The sequence below is a fragment of the Rhipicephalus sanguineus genome, chromosome 5 (genome assembly GCF_013339695.2).
Source record: "Rhipicephalus sanguineus isolate Rsan-2018 chromosome 5, BIME_Rsan_1.4, whole genome shotgun sequence".
Taxonomy (NCBI): Eukaryota; Metazoa; Arthropoda; class Arachnida; order Ixodida; family Ixodidae; genus Rhipicephalus; species Rhipicephalus sanguineus.
This window is the reverse complement of record NC_051180.1, coordinates 205802413-205815309: the sequence shown is the minus strand read 5'-3', so window position 1 is coordinate 205815309 and position 12897 is coordinate 205802413. Positions and strand designations below refer to the sequence as shown.

Genomic DNA, 12897 nt, shown 5'->3' with positions numbered 1-12897 from the left:
CATTTCTAAGACGTTCTTTGCGCAAATCTACCCCAAAGTTGAAATTAATTGCGTACAAAATTTTTATCCGTCCGATACTCGAGTACTCATCTGTGGTTTGGGACCCTCACAGCCAAGTAAATATTAAAACAATTGAAATGATTCAAAGAAAAGCAATCCGGTTTGTTTATAATCGCTACAGTGCTCTTACGTCACCCAGCGAACTGTTGAAAAAGCTGATCTAGATACCTTGCAGGCCAGACGGCAACACGAACGATTGAAGTGCATGTTTTTACTTTACCACGACAAACTGCGCATAAACAAGGATGCGTACATAGAAACGGTTCACCGCCGATCAACTCGTTCCGAGCATCCAAAAAAACTGAAGGAGTATTCCTGTAAAACAAAAGCCTTTAATAACTAATTTTTTCCGCGCACTGTCACTAGTTGGAATGCCCTTTCTGCGGATCTGATAAACTGCGAAACTGTTCAGTCGTTCATAGGAAAACTTAAACACCAGCAACCTACTTGACTTTCATGTTTCTTTGCGCTTCGCTCTCTATTATTCCACCACGCATCCGGAACAGGCTAACGAACGTGTCTGGTAATCTGTCGCCTCTATCTTTTAGGGAAAACATGAGAGATTAGACCTTATTGTCCACTTTATCATGCACAATCCTCACTTTAAGCCATTCCATCCCTTTTATATTGTTTATAAATGTTGCTCTGTTAGAAAGAGAGCACATTTTGCTGCCACGGAGATCAAACAGCGCTGTTGCGGATGTCAAAATTGGAAAACATAGAAAATGTGCTGTGTGGTGCCAGCCCCTGTAGCGCTCTTTCTTTATCCGATTCATTGTGTTACATTTCAAACAGCGTTGAGGATGCGTTTTCTACCAGTAGTAGTACAAGGCGGACTCGACCAAAAACGAGCCTTCTGCACGCAATGTTGGCGAGTCTCCAAACGCTCACCCCAAAATGGCTTGCAGGGCTGCGGCGTCATAACCGAAGGGTTCCCCCGGCCTCCCAGGAGGTCCTGGTGGTCCCGGGTTTCCGGGAGAGCCCGGCTTGCCAGCTTCACCTTGTGGACCTCTTGGCCCAGGGGCACCTACATGACCGGGCAATCCTTGCGATCCGTCTCTTCCTGCCAGTCCCCTTGGTCCGGGATCACCCTGTTTGAACACGATAGATTTCATGCCGTCAACACGCAAGCGGCCACAAAGAAAATGCAAATGCAGCTCCACTACTGTGAAACCGTAGGAAGTGCGCACCACGACCACGCAGCGTTCTCGCTGCTCCGTTTACAAAACTGTCGAACACGTTAATGTTTGAGTCAAGCATATAGGGTTAACCCGGCAGGAGTTACTGAGATTCGCAAACTCGGTTGTGACATGCGCGCTACTTTTTGCTGCGTTTTATTGACTTCCGGCTTGTTTCGGCAGGTGAGATACGTGTCATCTGCAGCGAGATTCGTCAGGTTGCTTCCTATGCAAAGACACAGCGACGAATGCGCCGCAGAAGCAGGAGAAGTGGAAGTAGGAGGAGCAATTAGTGCTTTCGACTTATTTCTGACGAGCCATTGGGGCCATCTCCTGCACGGCGCATGTTTCGGAGGCGTTTCTGGCGATCTTTTATTGCGATTACCTCGTGGTTATTTGGGTTATTTATTTATTTTAGGCACCGTTCGTTAATTTTAAGCAGGCTTTGAGCATTGTAAGCCTTGTTTTAGGCCTGTATTGACCACTCGATATTGAACGTGATTATGCCACATGAGATGGATGGATCGACGACAAGCCCCTAAAGTGCTACGCACCTTAAATGTGTCCACAGGTGGCCACGCTAACCTGCGTGATGGCAATATTATAGAATGCACTTATTATTTACCACCATTTTCCGGTGAACTCTCTCGGAGTTCTCAATTTATGCGTTGTATCGCCGCCCCTTGATATCATTGCAACTACCGAATTCGAGCTGGTAAATTTGTCCTTTCTGTGTGCCTGTCTAAAAGACAGTATAATTCTATTTATCCTGATGTTTCTTAGCGCACTGCAAATACGGTAAATAGCAGGACAGCAAATTATTCACCACTTTTTTCGAACGGAACTCCATCACGCATCAGCCTGCTTGTCTATGTTAAGAAAAAGCACAAAAAAAGCATTCATGAAGCGTTCCCCTATTGGGACTGTAGGAGCAAGCGAAGTTTTGCGCGTGCGCTCCTGACCTGCTACATTTCTTCCTTTCTTTCTTTTAGATGCGCAGCATGCTATGGCGGAGTTCAGACTGGTGGTGTGCGGCGTGACCACCCTGGAGAGCTTGCAAGGGTTGACGCTTGGGCAAGTTGGTGTGGATTCATTTCAAAAAGGTTTACAGCGCAAGAACGATTAGGAAGGGACGAGACAACAGAGGTAAAGAGCGCTGACTTCCAACTAGTCTTTATTTCGATAAGAAGTGCATATATACATGGCAAGGGAGAGGGCGCTAGACAAGAAAAGAAAGAAAGTATGTACAGGTGCTGCCATCGTTGCCTCATCATCTCCAATACAGCGCGCATATCACCACGTGTGCCCTAAAACCCAGCCAGGTAATCAATTTCTTGATTTAGAAGCGCAATAGAGGGAGCACTAACGCACTTATCTCCTAGCTTATGTATGAAATCAGCTTCAATAACTTCGCGAGTTAGCTGATCCCTATGCCTCGCCATCACTTTGCTCTGATTGAAGCTGGGTGTACACCCGCAGTCACGGCAATGAACGCCGATGTGACCCTGGACCTTGTTGAAGACGTTATTGTGGCGTTCGCGCAAGCGGTCATTTAGGCATCTGCCCGTTTGACCGATATAGCTTTTCCCACACGTCAGTGGGATTGAATAAACAACCCCCACTGCGCAGGAGACGAAACGTGTCCTGTGGTTCACAGAACACACAGGAACCCGTTAGGGCTGAGCGTTCACCATTTTGCACAACTTCTGAAGCTTCTCGGGAGCCGAGAAAGCCACCTGCAAGTTGGCACGCGCTCCAATCTTCTTCAGCCTATGTGACACATTGTGCACGTACGGCAACACAACGAGGCGCTTTTTGTTGGTGTATTCACGCTCTTTGCGTTTGTCTCCTTGCCGAACCTGCTTCAGTAGCTTTTCAGCGACAGCATTCAGCAAAGCCTTAGGGTACCCGGCGTCTTCGAGCCGGCGTACTTGCGCTTGAAAACTACGTTGCAAGGCGTCAGGGCAAGACTTTTTCAGAGCACTTTTTCAGAGCACTACGCCTTGCAACGTAGTTTTCAAGCGCAAGTACGCCGGCTCGAAGACGCCGGGTACCCTAAGACTTTGCTGACTGCTGTCGCTGAAAAGCTACTGAAGCAGGTTCGGCAAGGAGACAAACGCAAATAGCGTGAATACACCAACAAAAAGCGCCTCGTTGTGTTGCCGTACGTGCACAATGTGTCACATAGGCTGAAGAAGATTGAAGCGCGTGCCAACTTGCAGGTAGCTTTCTCGGCTCCCGAGAAGCTTCAGAAGTTGTGCAAAATGGTGAACGCTCAGCCCTCTCGGGTTCCTGTGTGTTCTGTGAACCACAGGACACGTTTCGTCTCCTGCGCAGTGGGGGTTGTTTATTCAATCCCACTGACGTGTGGGAAAAGCTATATTGGTCAAACGGGCAGATGCCTAAATGACCGCTTGCGCGAACACCACAATAACGTCTTCAACACGGTCCAGGGTCACATCCACATTCATTGCCGTGACTGCGGGTGTACACCCGGCTTCAATCAGAGCAAAGTGATGGCGAGGCATAGGGTTCAGCTAACTCGCGAAGTTATTGAAGCTGATTTCATACATAAGCTAGGAGATAAGTGCGTTAGTGCTCCCTCTATTGCGCTTCTAAATCAAGAAATTGATTACCTGGCTGGGTTTTAGGGCACACGTGGTGATATGCGCGCTGTATTGGAGATGATGAGGCAATGATGGCAGCACCTGTACATCCTTTCTTTCTTTCCTTGTCTAGCGCCCTCTCCCTTGCCATGTATATATGCACTTATCGAAATAAAGACTATTTGGAAGTCAGCGCTCTTTACCTCTGTTGTCTCGTCCCTTCCTAATCGTTCTTGCGCTGTAAACCTTTTTGAAATGCACCCTGGAGAGGATTCGCGCATGCGCAAGCCCTCTCCACACACGTCCCCTCCCGTTTCTCCCCTCCCATATCCCCTCCCTCTTCCTCCACATCGCCTCTTCCCTCTCCCTCTCAACTCCCCCTCTCTCCCTTTCCCAATCTCCACTCCCTCTCTGGAACGCGGGCTCGACATGCCGAAACGCTGCTTCGCATCGCCTCATGGTCGCTTTTAGCGGGAGATGGTGTGATTTTTTTTGCCTTTCATCGCACTGCGCAATGTTCCCTCCTAAATTTTTCATTCCTCTCTGCCGGAAATTGGACCTTCATCCAAGTGCTTTCAGCGCAATGCTTGAGCTGCTACAGGAAATCAGAAATGGTGTCATTAAAAGATCAGTTTGCCATATTAGATACGTGTGATCGCCGACAAGGCCACGATCGAGAAAGATAACGGCGCACCTTCGAAAGCCGCGGCAGCGGCAGCGTACAACGCCGCCGCTGCCGTCCCCGCCACCACCAAAATATCGAACTCGCAAGGAGCTTGCAATATGAGAAAGCAACAGTAAGCCAAAACGGCGTGTAGCGTTAACAAAGCTGTGGTAGTCGATGACACCCGAATGCGCCTTGGCCACTCCTGTCCCTCGACTGCGCGAAAAGTTAACAAGAAAACGCAGTGATCGAGTATATGCGTATTCCAGCGCCCCAACATCATGAAAATACGGTTGCCATCATGAAAATGTTATCGGGCGTTTAGTTTCACGTGGTAGGCGCCCGCTGCCGTGGCTACCGCAGTTGCCGCTGTGTTTTCGCTGGTGCGTGCGCTGTTTTTCGTCACGCAAAAAAGAAAGAACAATGTACCGACGAGCTGCGTGGCGGTTAATTGCGCAGAAATACACGTGAAAGATGGAATAAGTTTTTGTCAGCTTCCTATTTACAAAGACTGTCGCGAGAAATTGCCGCAGCTGCAAAACGCGAGATCACCTCTCCGACGCCGGCTCATCGGTTAGGTGGCAACATTTCAGCGGTTGCAGCAGGTTGATTTACCTAACAAAAATGATTAGCTTTGTCAAACATTTGTCATTGTAAAAGAACTTGTTGTTGGGCTAGTCGGTAGATCATTTCCAAAAACGTAATTAGAGCGCAACCACACGACACATTCACAGACACACACACACACACCGATACACGCAGGCATCAACCACGTACAGCGCTCACTTCCAACCGATTTATTCATCGCACGAATGCTTGAATATATAAATGTGGCACATGCGTGCATTAACATCAGATAAAGCCAACACACACAATGACAAGACATACACTTTCTTCCTGCTCCTTCCATCTCACAGTCTAGATCTGATGAACTGAAATTCACTGGGAAACAAAGATAGCGACGGGGTGCTTACACAGCGGCCTTTGTCTTTTTCTGTGCAAAAAGCCTCTAACACATCACGTGCGGTTTTCCTTCTGCTTCTGCCTAGAATCTTTGTCTCGGAGAATCCTGCGTCACAGCCACACATTATAGCATGCGCAACCAGGTGCGCATACTTGTCGCCTCGTTTTATTATGTTTAGGCGTGCTCCCTTAACCAGTCATTAACACATACTTCGGTTTGACCGATGTATACCTTGCCGCAGGATAGGGGTATCGGAACATTTCACAAAAGGCCTCTCATGCTTATTCTCGCAGCCGCGCTTTTTGCTATTGCAAATACGTTGGCACAAGTTTCTCGGGCGCCGAAAAGGCGATCGGTACACCGTGCCAACCCGCGAATTTCTTGAAATTGTCTGAGAGCCTATGGATATGTGGCACAACTTGTGGCCTAATCCTTGAGGGCTGGGTGGCAGTCGTCGCTTCCCTTGTTCCACGTTTAAACTCTGCAGCAGTGATTCAGCAATGGCCGTGATGACCGATCGAGGGAAGCCAGCAGCCTCTAATCGACGAACGTGGTTACGAAAACTACGTTCCATGCTGCTTGGGCAGGACCTCATCAGCGCTGATTCCAAGCAGAGAGAGGCTATGCCACTCTTGACAATCTTTGAGTGGGCAGAGTCGGACGGCAACAGCTCCTTCTTAACACGGGGATGAAAAAACCAGCAAAAGTGCTGATCGTTCCACGTGAGGCTCAAGTCTAAAAATTGCAGACAAGCTTCCTGCAGTAATTCGACAGTGGAAGATAGGCCTCGTCCTAGTCTTTCAAAGATGTTTAAAATACCTTCAGGGGATGTAAGGTCTCCCTGTAAAAGAATTAAAAAATCATGTACTTATCTAAAAACCTTTAAAACTTCCCCCTCTTTAAAAACATTATCAAAGTCCCCATCTACCTCAGCCAAAAAGTTATTGCAGAGAACCGGCGAGACACACAAACCAAAGCGGATCCCCTGCCGCTGAAGGTAGGGCTTTTCGTCAAACTTCGCCGATGAGCCGGCCACTGGGCACGGCTTCACCGGCGGAATGCGGTTGTCTAACCCGTTTGTCTTCATCGTGCAATTCTGCCTCAGCCTGGTGTGTTTCGCCGGCAATGGCGACATTCGATGGTTCAGGATCAACAGAACGGCGCAGGACTCGAACAAGACCGACCTACACGTGCCGGCTCTGCTGACTGCAATTCTTTTCCACAATCGGTTAAAGACGACATCGGCGCACCTTGGTGCGCAGAACCAGCTGGCAAGCCCCCCTTCGGAACACCCATAAAGACCAACTTCGCCGATGAGCCGGCCACTGGGCACGGCTTCACCGGCGGAATGCGGTTGTCTAACCCGTTTGTCTTCATCGTGCAGTTCTGCCTCAGCCTGGTGTGTTTCGCCGGCAATGGCGACACTGGATGGTTCAGGATCAACGGAACGGCGCAGGACTCGAACAAGACCGACCTACACGTGCCGGCTCTCCTGACTGCAATTCTTTTCCACAATCGGTTGAAGACGACATCGGCGCACCTTGGTGCGCAGAACCAGCTGGCAAGCCCCACTTCGGAACACCCATAAAGACCAACTTCGCCGATGAGCCGGCCACTGGGCACGGCTTCACCGGCGGAATGCGGTTGTCTAACCCGTTTGTCTTCATCGTGCAGTTCTGCCTCAGCCTGGTGTGTTTCGCCGGCAATGGTGACACTGGATGGTTCAGGATCAACGGAACGGCGCAGGACTCGAACAAGACCGACCTACACGTGCCGGCTCTGCTGACTGCAATTCTTTTCCACAATCGGTTGAAGACGACATCGGCGCACCTTGGTGCGCAGAACCAGCTGGCAAGCCCCCCTTCGGAACACCCATAAAGACCAACTTCGCCGATGAGCCGGCCACTGGGCACGGCTTCACCGGCGGAATGCGGTTGTCTAACCCGTTTGTCTTCATCGTGCAGTTGTGCCTCAGCCTGGTGTGTTTCGCCGGCAATGGCGACACTGGATGGTTCAGGATCAACGGAACGGCGCAGGACTCGAACAAGACCGACCTACACGTGCCGGCTCTGCTGACTGCAATTCTTTTCCACAATCGGTTGAAGACGACATCGGCGCACCTTGGTGCGCAGAACCAGCTGGCAAGCCCCCCTTCGGAACACCCATAAAGACCAACTTCGCCGATGAGCCGGCCACTGGGCATGGCTTCACCGGCGGAATGCGGTTGTCTAACCCGTTTGTCTTCATCGTGCAGGTGAGCAGAAACTACGGTAGATGCTTTCGCTCAAGTGACCGCTTTTTGTTGGTGTTGCCGTGCCCACGGCTGTTAGCATGGCGTTAGACAGCACAACGTTTCTGAAGAAACTGTTATTATTATTGGGAGGTGACATTGAAACCAATCCTGGCCCTAGCCTTGAAGAAATCTGTAACCAACTGAAAAATATAGCAATCGACATTAAATAAAAGAAAAACGGTTAGTAGATATCGATAACAAACTTTACGCTCTGTCAGGGCTGGAAGTAGAACTGGGGCATTGCAAAACGCAACTTAGTTCTATGGCTAGGGTAATACAAACATTAGAAAAGATAATAGACGACCTCGAAAATAGGAGCAGAAGATCCAACCTAATCGTCTATGGACTGCCGGAAACAAAATTTGAGACTAGTGAAATCCTCGAACGAGCAGTAAACAAGGACGTCATACAAGATAAACTTAAGCTACAACCGATAGCGATTGAACGTATCCACCGACTAGGTAGGCCCGTTCCTAATAAAACCAGACCAATTATCTTCAAACTAGTAGATTCGCGACAGAAGGGAGCAATATTAAAGAATGGTAACCATCTCAAAGGCACCAACTACGCTATCGGTGAAGATTTTTGTCGCAAAACTCGGGAGATCGGGAAGAAGCTATGGGATAGTGCGAAACCAAACCGAGACAAAAAAGAAAAAGTAGCACTGGGTTTCGATAAGCTCTTCATGAATGACTGCGCGTTTGTTTGGGATGATGAGAAAGAAGAAAGGGCGCCACTAAACAACAAACCAAAAAACTACGGAAGACCAAATCGTCCGAACACCCGCAGCACCACACAACACAAAAATTAACACTACTAAACGTGAACGCCAGAAGTGTCGTGAATAAGGTGCAGGCACTTGAAGACTTGCTGCTACTTTATGAACCAGATATTGTAGCAATCACGGAAACCTGGCTCTCACCAGCTGTACTCGATCAGGAATTCGCAGCACCTAACTGTGCTGTCATCCGAAAGGACAGACCATCTCGTGGCGGAGGCGTGGCGTTGTGAATTCGACGTTGTATATCATATTTATTGCTGCCTCACATCCCATACACAGAGGCGATTTTCTGTAAAATAACGTGCAATAACGTTCTAGCATAGCAGCGGGTTGCGTTTATCGTAGCCCATCCTCTGGTCCCGAATGTGTACTTTCCACTCACGATTTCCTTCAGACACATGTCGGCAACTCTGCCATCATACTAATGGGTGATTTTAACCTTGCTGATATAAACTGGAATAGCATGCACCACACATCGCAGTGTTCAGAAGCTTTACTCGATTTGATGTTAAATTTCAACCTCCATCAAGTTGTTTCATCCCCAACGCGTGTTCAAGGAACGGCCACAAGTATATTAGACCTAATACTTATTAGTAGTCATCTTAACCTTGTCGACGCTCAAATTGATGTTGTGGAGGGTATTTCGGACCACAGAGTACCCATCTGCCGGTTGACAGTTCACCACAACTTACGCTTTCAATCAACAGCAACTCATGTTCCGAACTTTAACAAAGCAGACGACGCCAGCGTACTAACCTATTTAGCTCATGAATTTTATGAGTTGTTGGAATTGAATTCTAATCCTGCCACAACAGTAAATGACCTCTGGCTACGATTCAAGCACACTGTTTCTTACTGCATGAATAACTTCATCCCACTACGGCTTACACGGGCCCGAAGAAATAACCCCTGGATAACACGAGAAATTCTACATGCGAAACGAAAAGTTAAACGACTACGGAAAGCGGTAAAGAAAAAGCTTTGCAGTGCGAATGCATCAAAACTAAAGACAGCTATTTCAGATATCAAGACTAAAACAAAACAAGAAAAAGAGCACTACTTCAGGGTAACGCTGCCGTCATTTATTACTGGTAACCCACAGAGGTTCTGGAACCATTTCCGCCCTAGGAAAACAGGCAGTCCTCAATTATCATTAGAAGAGAAAAGGGCCATGTCTAATAAATACAACAACTTTTTCCACTCTGTATTCACAAAAGATAATAGAAAAATCCCGCAACTTACACCCGCTGATATTTCGGGAATCAATCTAATAGAAGTAAGTGACGAAGGAATATTTAGTCTTTTGCTGAAACTGGACCCGAAAAAAATCTTCGGGACTGGACGACATTTCCAATTCTTTTCTTAAGCGATATGCAGAATGGTGCAGCAAATACCTTGGTTTATTTTTCCGCAAATCTCTCGCCGTATCGAAGCTTCCTGATGACTGGAAAAAAGCTAAAATAACACCGATTCCAAAAGCAGGAAAGAGCGATGATCCTTCAAACTTCAGACGTTAACCAGCACATCATGCAAAATATTAGAACATATAATTTTGAAACACTGAACCCTTTTCTTGGAGACGAACGGCATCTTGTCATCGAGTCAACACGGGTTCCGTAGCAGATTATCGACAACAACGCAACTAACAGAGGTTGTTCATGATTTGGCGCTATCTATTAACAATTGCGCGCAAACAGATATCATATTACTAGACTTTTCTAAGGCATTTGATACCGTATGTCACAACAAATTAATTGCAAAGCTCCGAAATATCATCGGAGATGGATTACTAACACGTTGGATTGAATACCTTTTAACTGACCGTTCCCAATATGTCCTGTTTGAGCAAGTACCGTCACATATCCTACCTGTCACGTCCGGAGTACCACAGGGCTCCGTTCTGGGGCCTTTGTTATTTCTTATTTTTATTAATGACATCACAGACAACATAACTTGCAACATTAAGCTCTTCGCCAATGACTGCATTATTTACAAAGAAATCAACAAACATTCAGATCACCTTGCATTCACTGATTCTTTAAACATTCTCTCCAACTGGTACGACACGTGGCAGATGTCGATTAACCCCCCCCCAAAAAAAACAGTATGCATGGCGATAACCCGAAAGAAAGAAGCTGTCAATTATGATTACAGCATCAAAGGCACTAGCCTTCAAAAAGTGAATGAACAAAAATATCTAGGTGTCACGATTACGTCAGATCTCCGATGGGATGCGCACATCTCCAATGTTACTTCAGTTGCACTGCGCAAGCTCTTTTATCTTCGCAGATGCCTCCGGCTAGCCCCTCAATCTATCAAAGTTTTAGCCTATACTACCTACATTAGACCAGTATTAGAATACGCTAGCACAGTATGGTTTCCTTATACAGTCACTAACATAAAAAAAAAGAAAATGTACAGAGGAAGGCTGTTACATTCATCTGCAACAAATATAAACGCACTGATTCTCCCACAAATATTCTAACAAGCTGTGGCCTCCAAACGCTAGCGCTTAGAGCAAAGCAAGCGCGCCTGAAATTTCTTTTCGAGCTACTTCACAACTATTATAAAATTGACACATCATTGTACATCTGTCCATCAGAGTCTCGCGTAACCCGGCGCAAACATTCGCACACACTAAAAGAGTACTGTTACCACAATGACACTTTCAAGCATACTTGTTTTCCGCGTTCTGTCACGGAATGGAACTGCCTGGATCCCTCGGTTACTAACGCGAATTCATTATCTGACTTTGTCTCACAAGTAGAAAGTATCACCTGATTAATACAATAGCACTACCCGCCGCAGATTCATTCATTTCGTCACCATTGAAACATATCAGTGGCCAAGTGCTCAGTACAGAGTGCTTTCTGGTTTGCTGAACCTTGCCTGTGTAGCACTTCATTTCATGTATGCTTTCTGTAATATATCTATATTACGTGCGTATTGTATATTGTATATTTGTATATTGGTTCTTTATATTTCTGTATATGATTTCCATATGTATATTTGCATACTGATTGTCCATTATTATTAACAAAATTATATTGTATAACTTTTTTGATCACTGCACTGGATTCCTCCTTTTGTTTTGTTTTGTTGCACTTGCATGTCTAACCTGTATGCCCACCTGCTATGGTCTCGGAAAGAGACTGGCAGTAATGAAAATAAATAAATAAATAAATAAATAAATAAATAAATATAAAGGTTACATTGAGGTAAACCTCTAAAAGCGATAGGAAATTAACAGTAACGCCCGCGCCGTTGATAAAAGGAATGCAGCCATTCTTTGCGATGCAGGATTTTATAGACGCCAGAAGCTTGTCATACGGTACAGGATAATGTAGATCTATCACATCCACTGCGAAAGCGTTGCAAGTACCATTACGAGACCACAAAAAATTGCACACATCACTAGATGCCTTAGTTGAGAAAGGATCATTCACCACAAGCATCTTAAGCTTGCTCTGAAGAAATCTACTAACATTAACGTAATGTTAGTAGATTTCTCTTCTTGAAGGAGCGAGAGTGCAAATCTCTTGACGGGCTCGCTAAGCTGACTCATCGCTTACTCGAAGCACATAATTTGCAGAACTTAGGAAAGGATCCGGATAACGCGAAGGAGTTCAGCCTAAAACTTACTGAAGCGTCCCGGAAACCGCAAGTCAAGTGCATGCTCTGCAATCGATTCAGCCATTCGGCTTCCGACTGTCACCGCCCACCAAAACAAATGTTAACATGCAAGTTGTGCGGCAAACTGGGGCACATAGCTGAAAATTAGAGGTCAGCACGCAGACAACAAACGGACTTCGTCCTTTGCATTCACCCAACCACAAACCACTGAACCTCGTCAAGGCAAAACATCGAAGTGCCCGCAAAAGCAAACTAGCCGCTCACGTAACGACGACGAGAGCAGGAAAAACGCTGTGCCTTTCCTAAGCGACAGGATGCCAGTAGTTGAAGGACGATTGCTAGGACGAAAGGTTCACGTGCTTTGGAACACAGGCTCCAATACCGCAATTGTCAGGGGCGACCTCGTTCCTGAAGAGTGCTTGATGGGCAAAAACAAGCAATGCCATTTTACTTGATGCTTCAACTGCACGCAGAACCGCCTCCAGCATGCTTCATCTTTTTCGTCGCATCACTCAGCGCAGTGGCGGAGCGCGAACCCGTATCGCACGGCAACTGGTATGCTCCGTATTCCAGCCTCGATTAGTGTACCAAGCACAGTTTCAGCACTTCACCAAAGCAGAATGGGCGGGCGCGATTGGAAACTCTTAATCGTTAAGCCATGCGTGTGATCACAGGCCTTCCAAGGTTCACACCGATTCCGACACTCCAGGCAGAAGCA

The 12897-nt window shown here is 46.9% G+C and overlaps 1 protein-coding gene across 1 annotated transcript in view; it reads right to left on the bottom strand.

The window, feature by feature from the left end:
- Positions 1-964: 964 nt before the first annotated feature.
- Positions 965-12897, bottom strand: part of LOC119394579 (collagen alpha-1(II) chain) — a gene marked incomplete in the record, with an annotated part of 1710759 nt that continues 1698826 nt past the window's right edge. Inside the window, 1 exon segment of the mRNA XM_049415838.1 lies at positions 965-1151.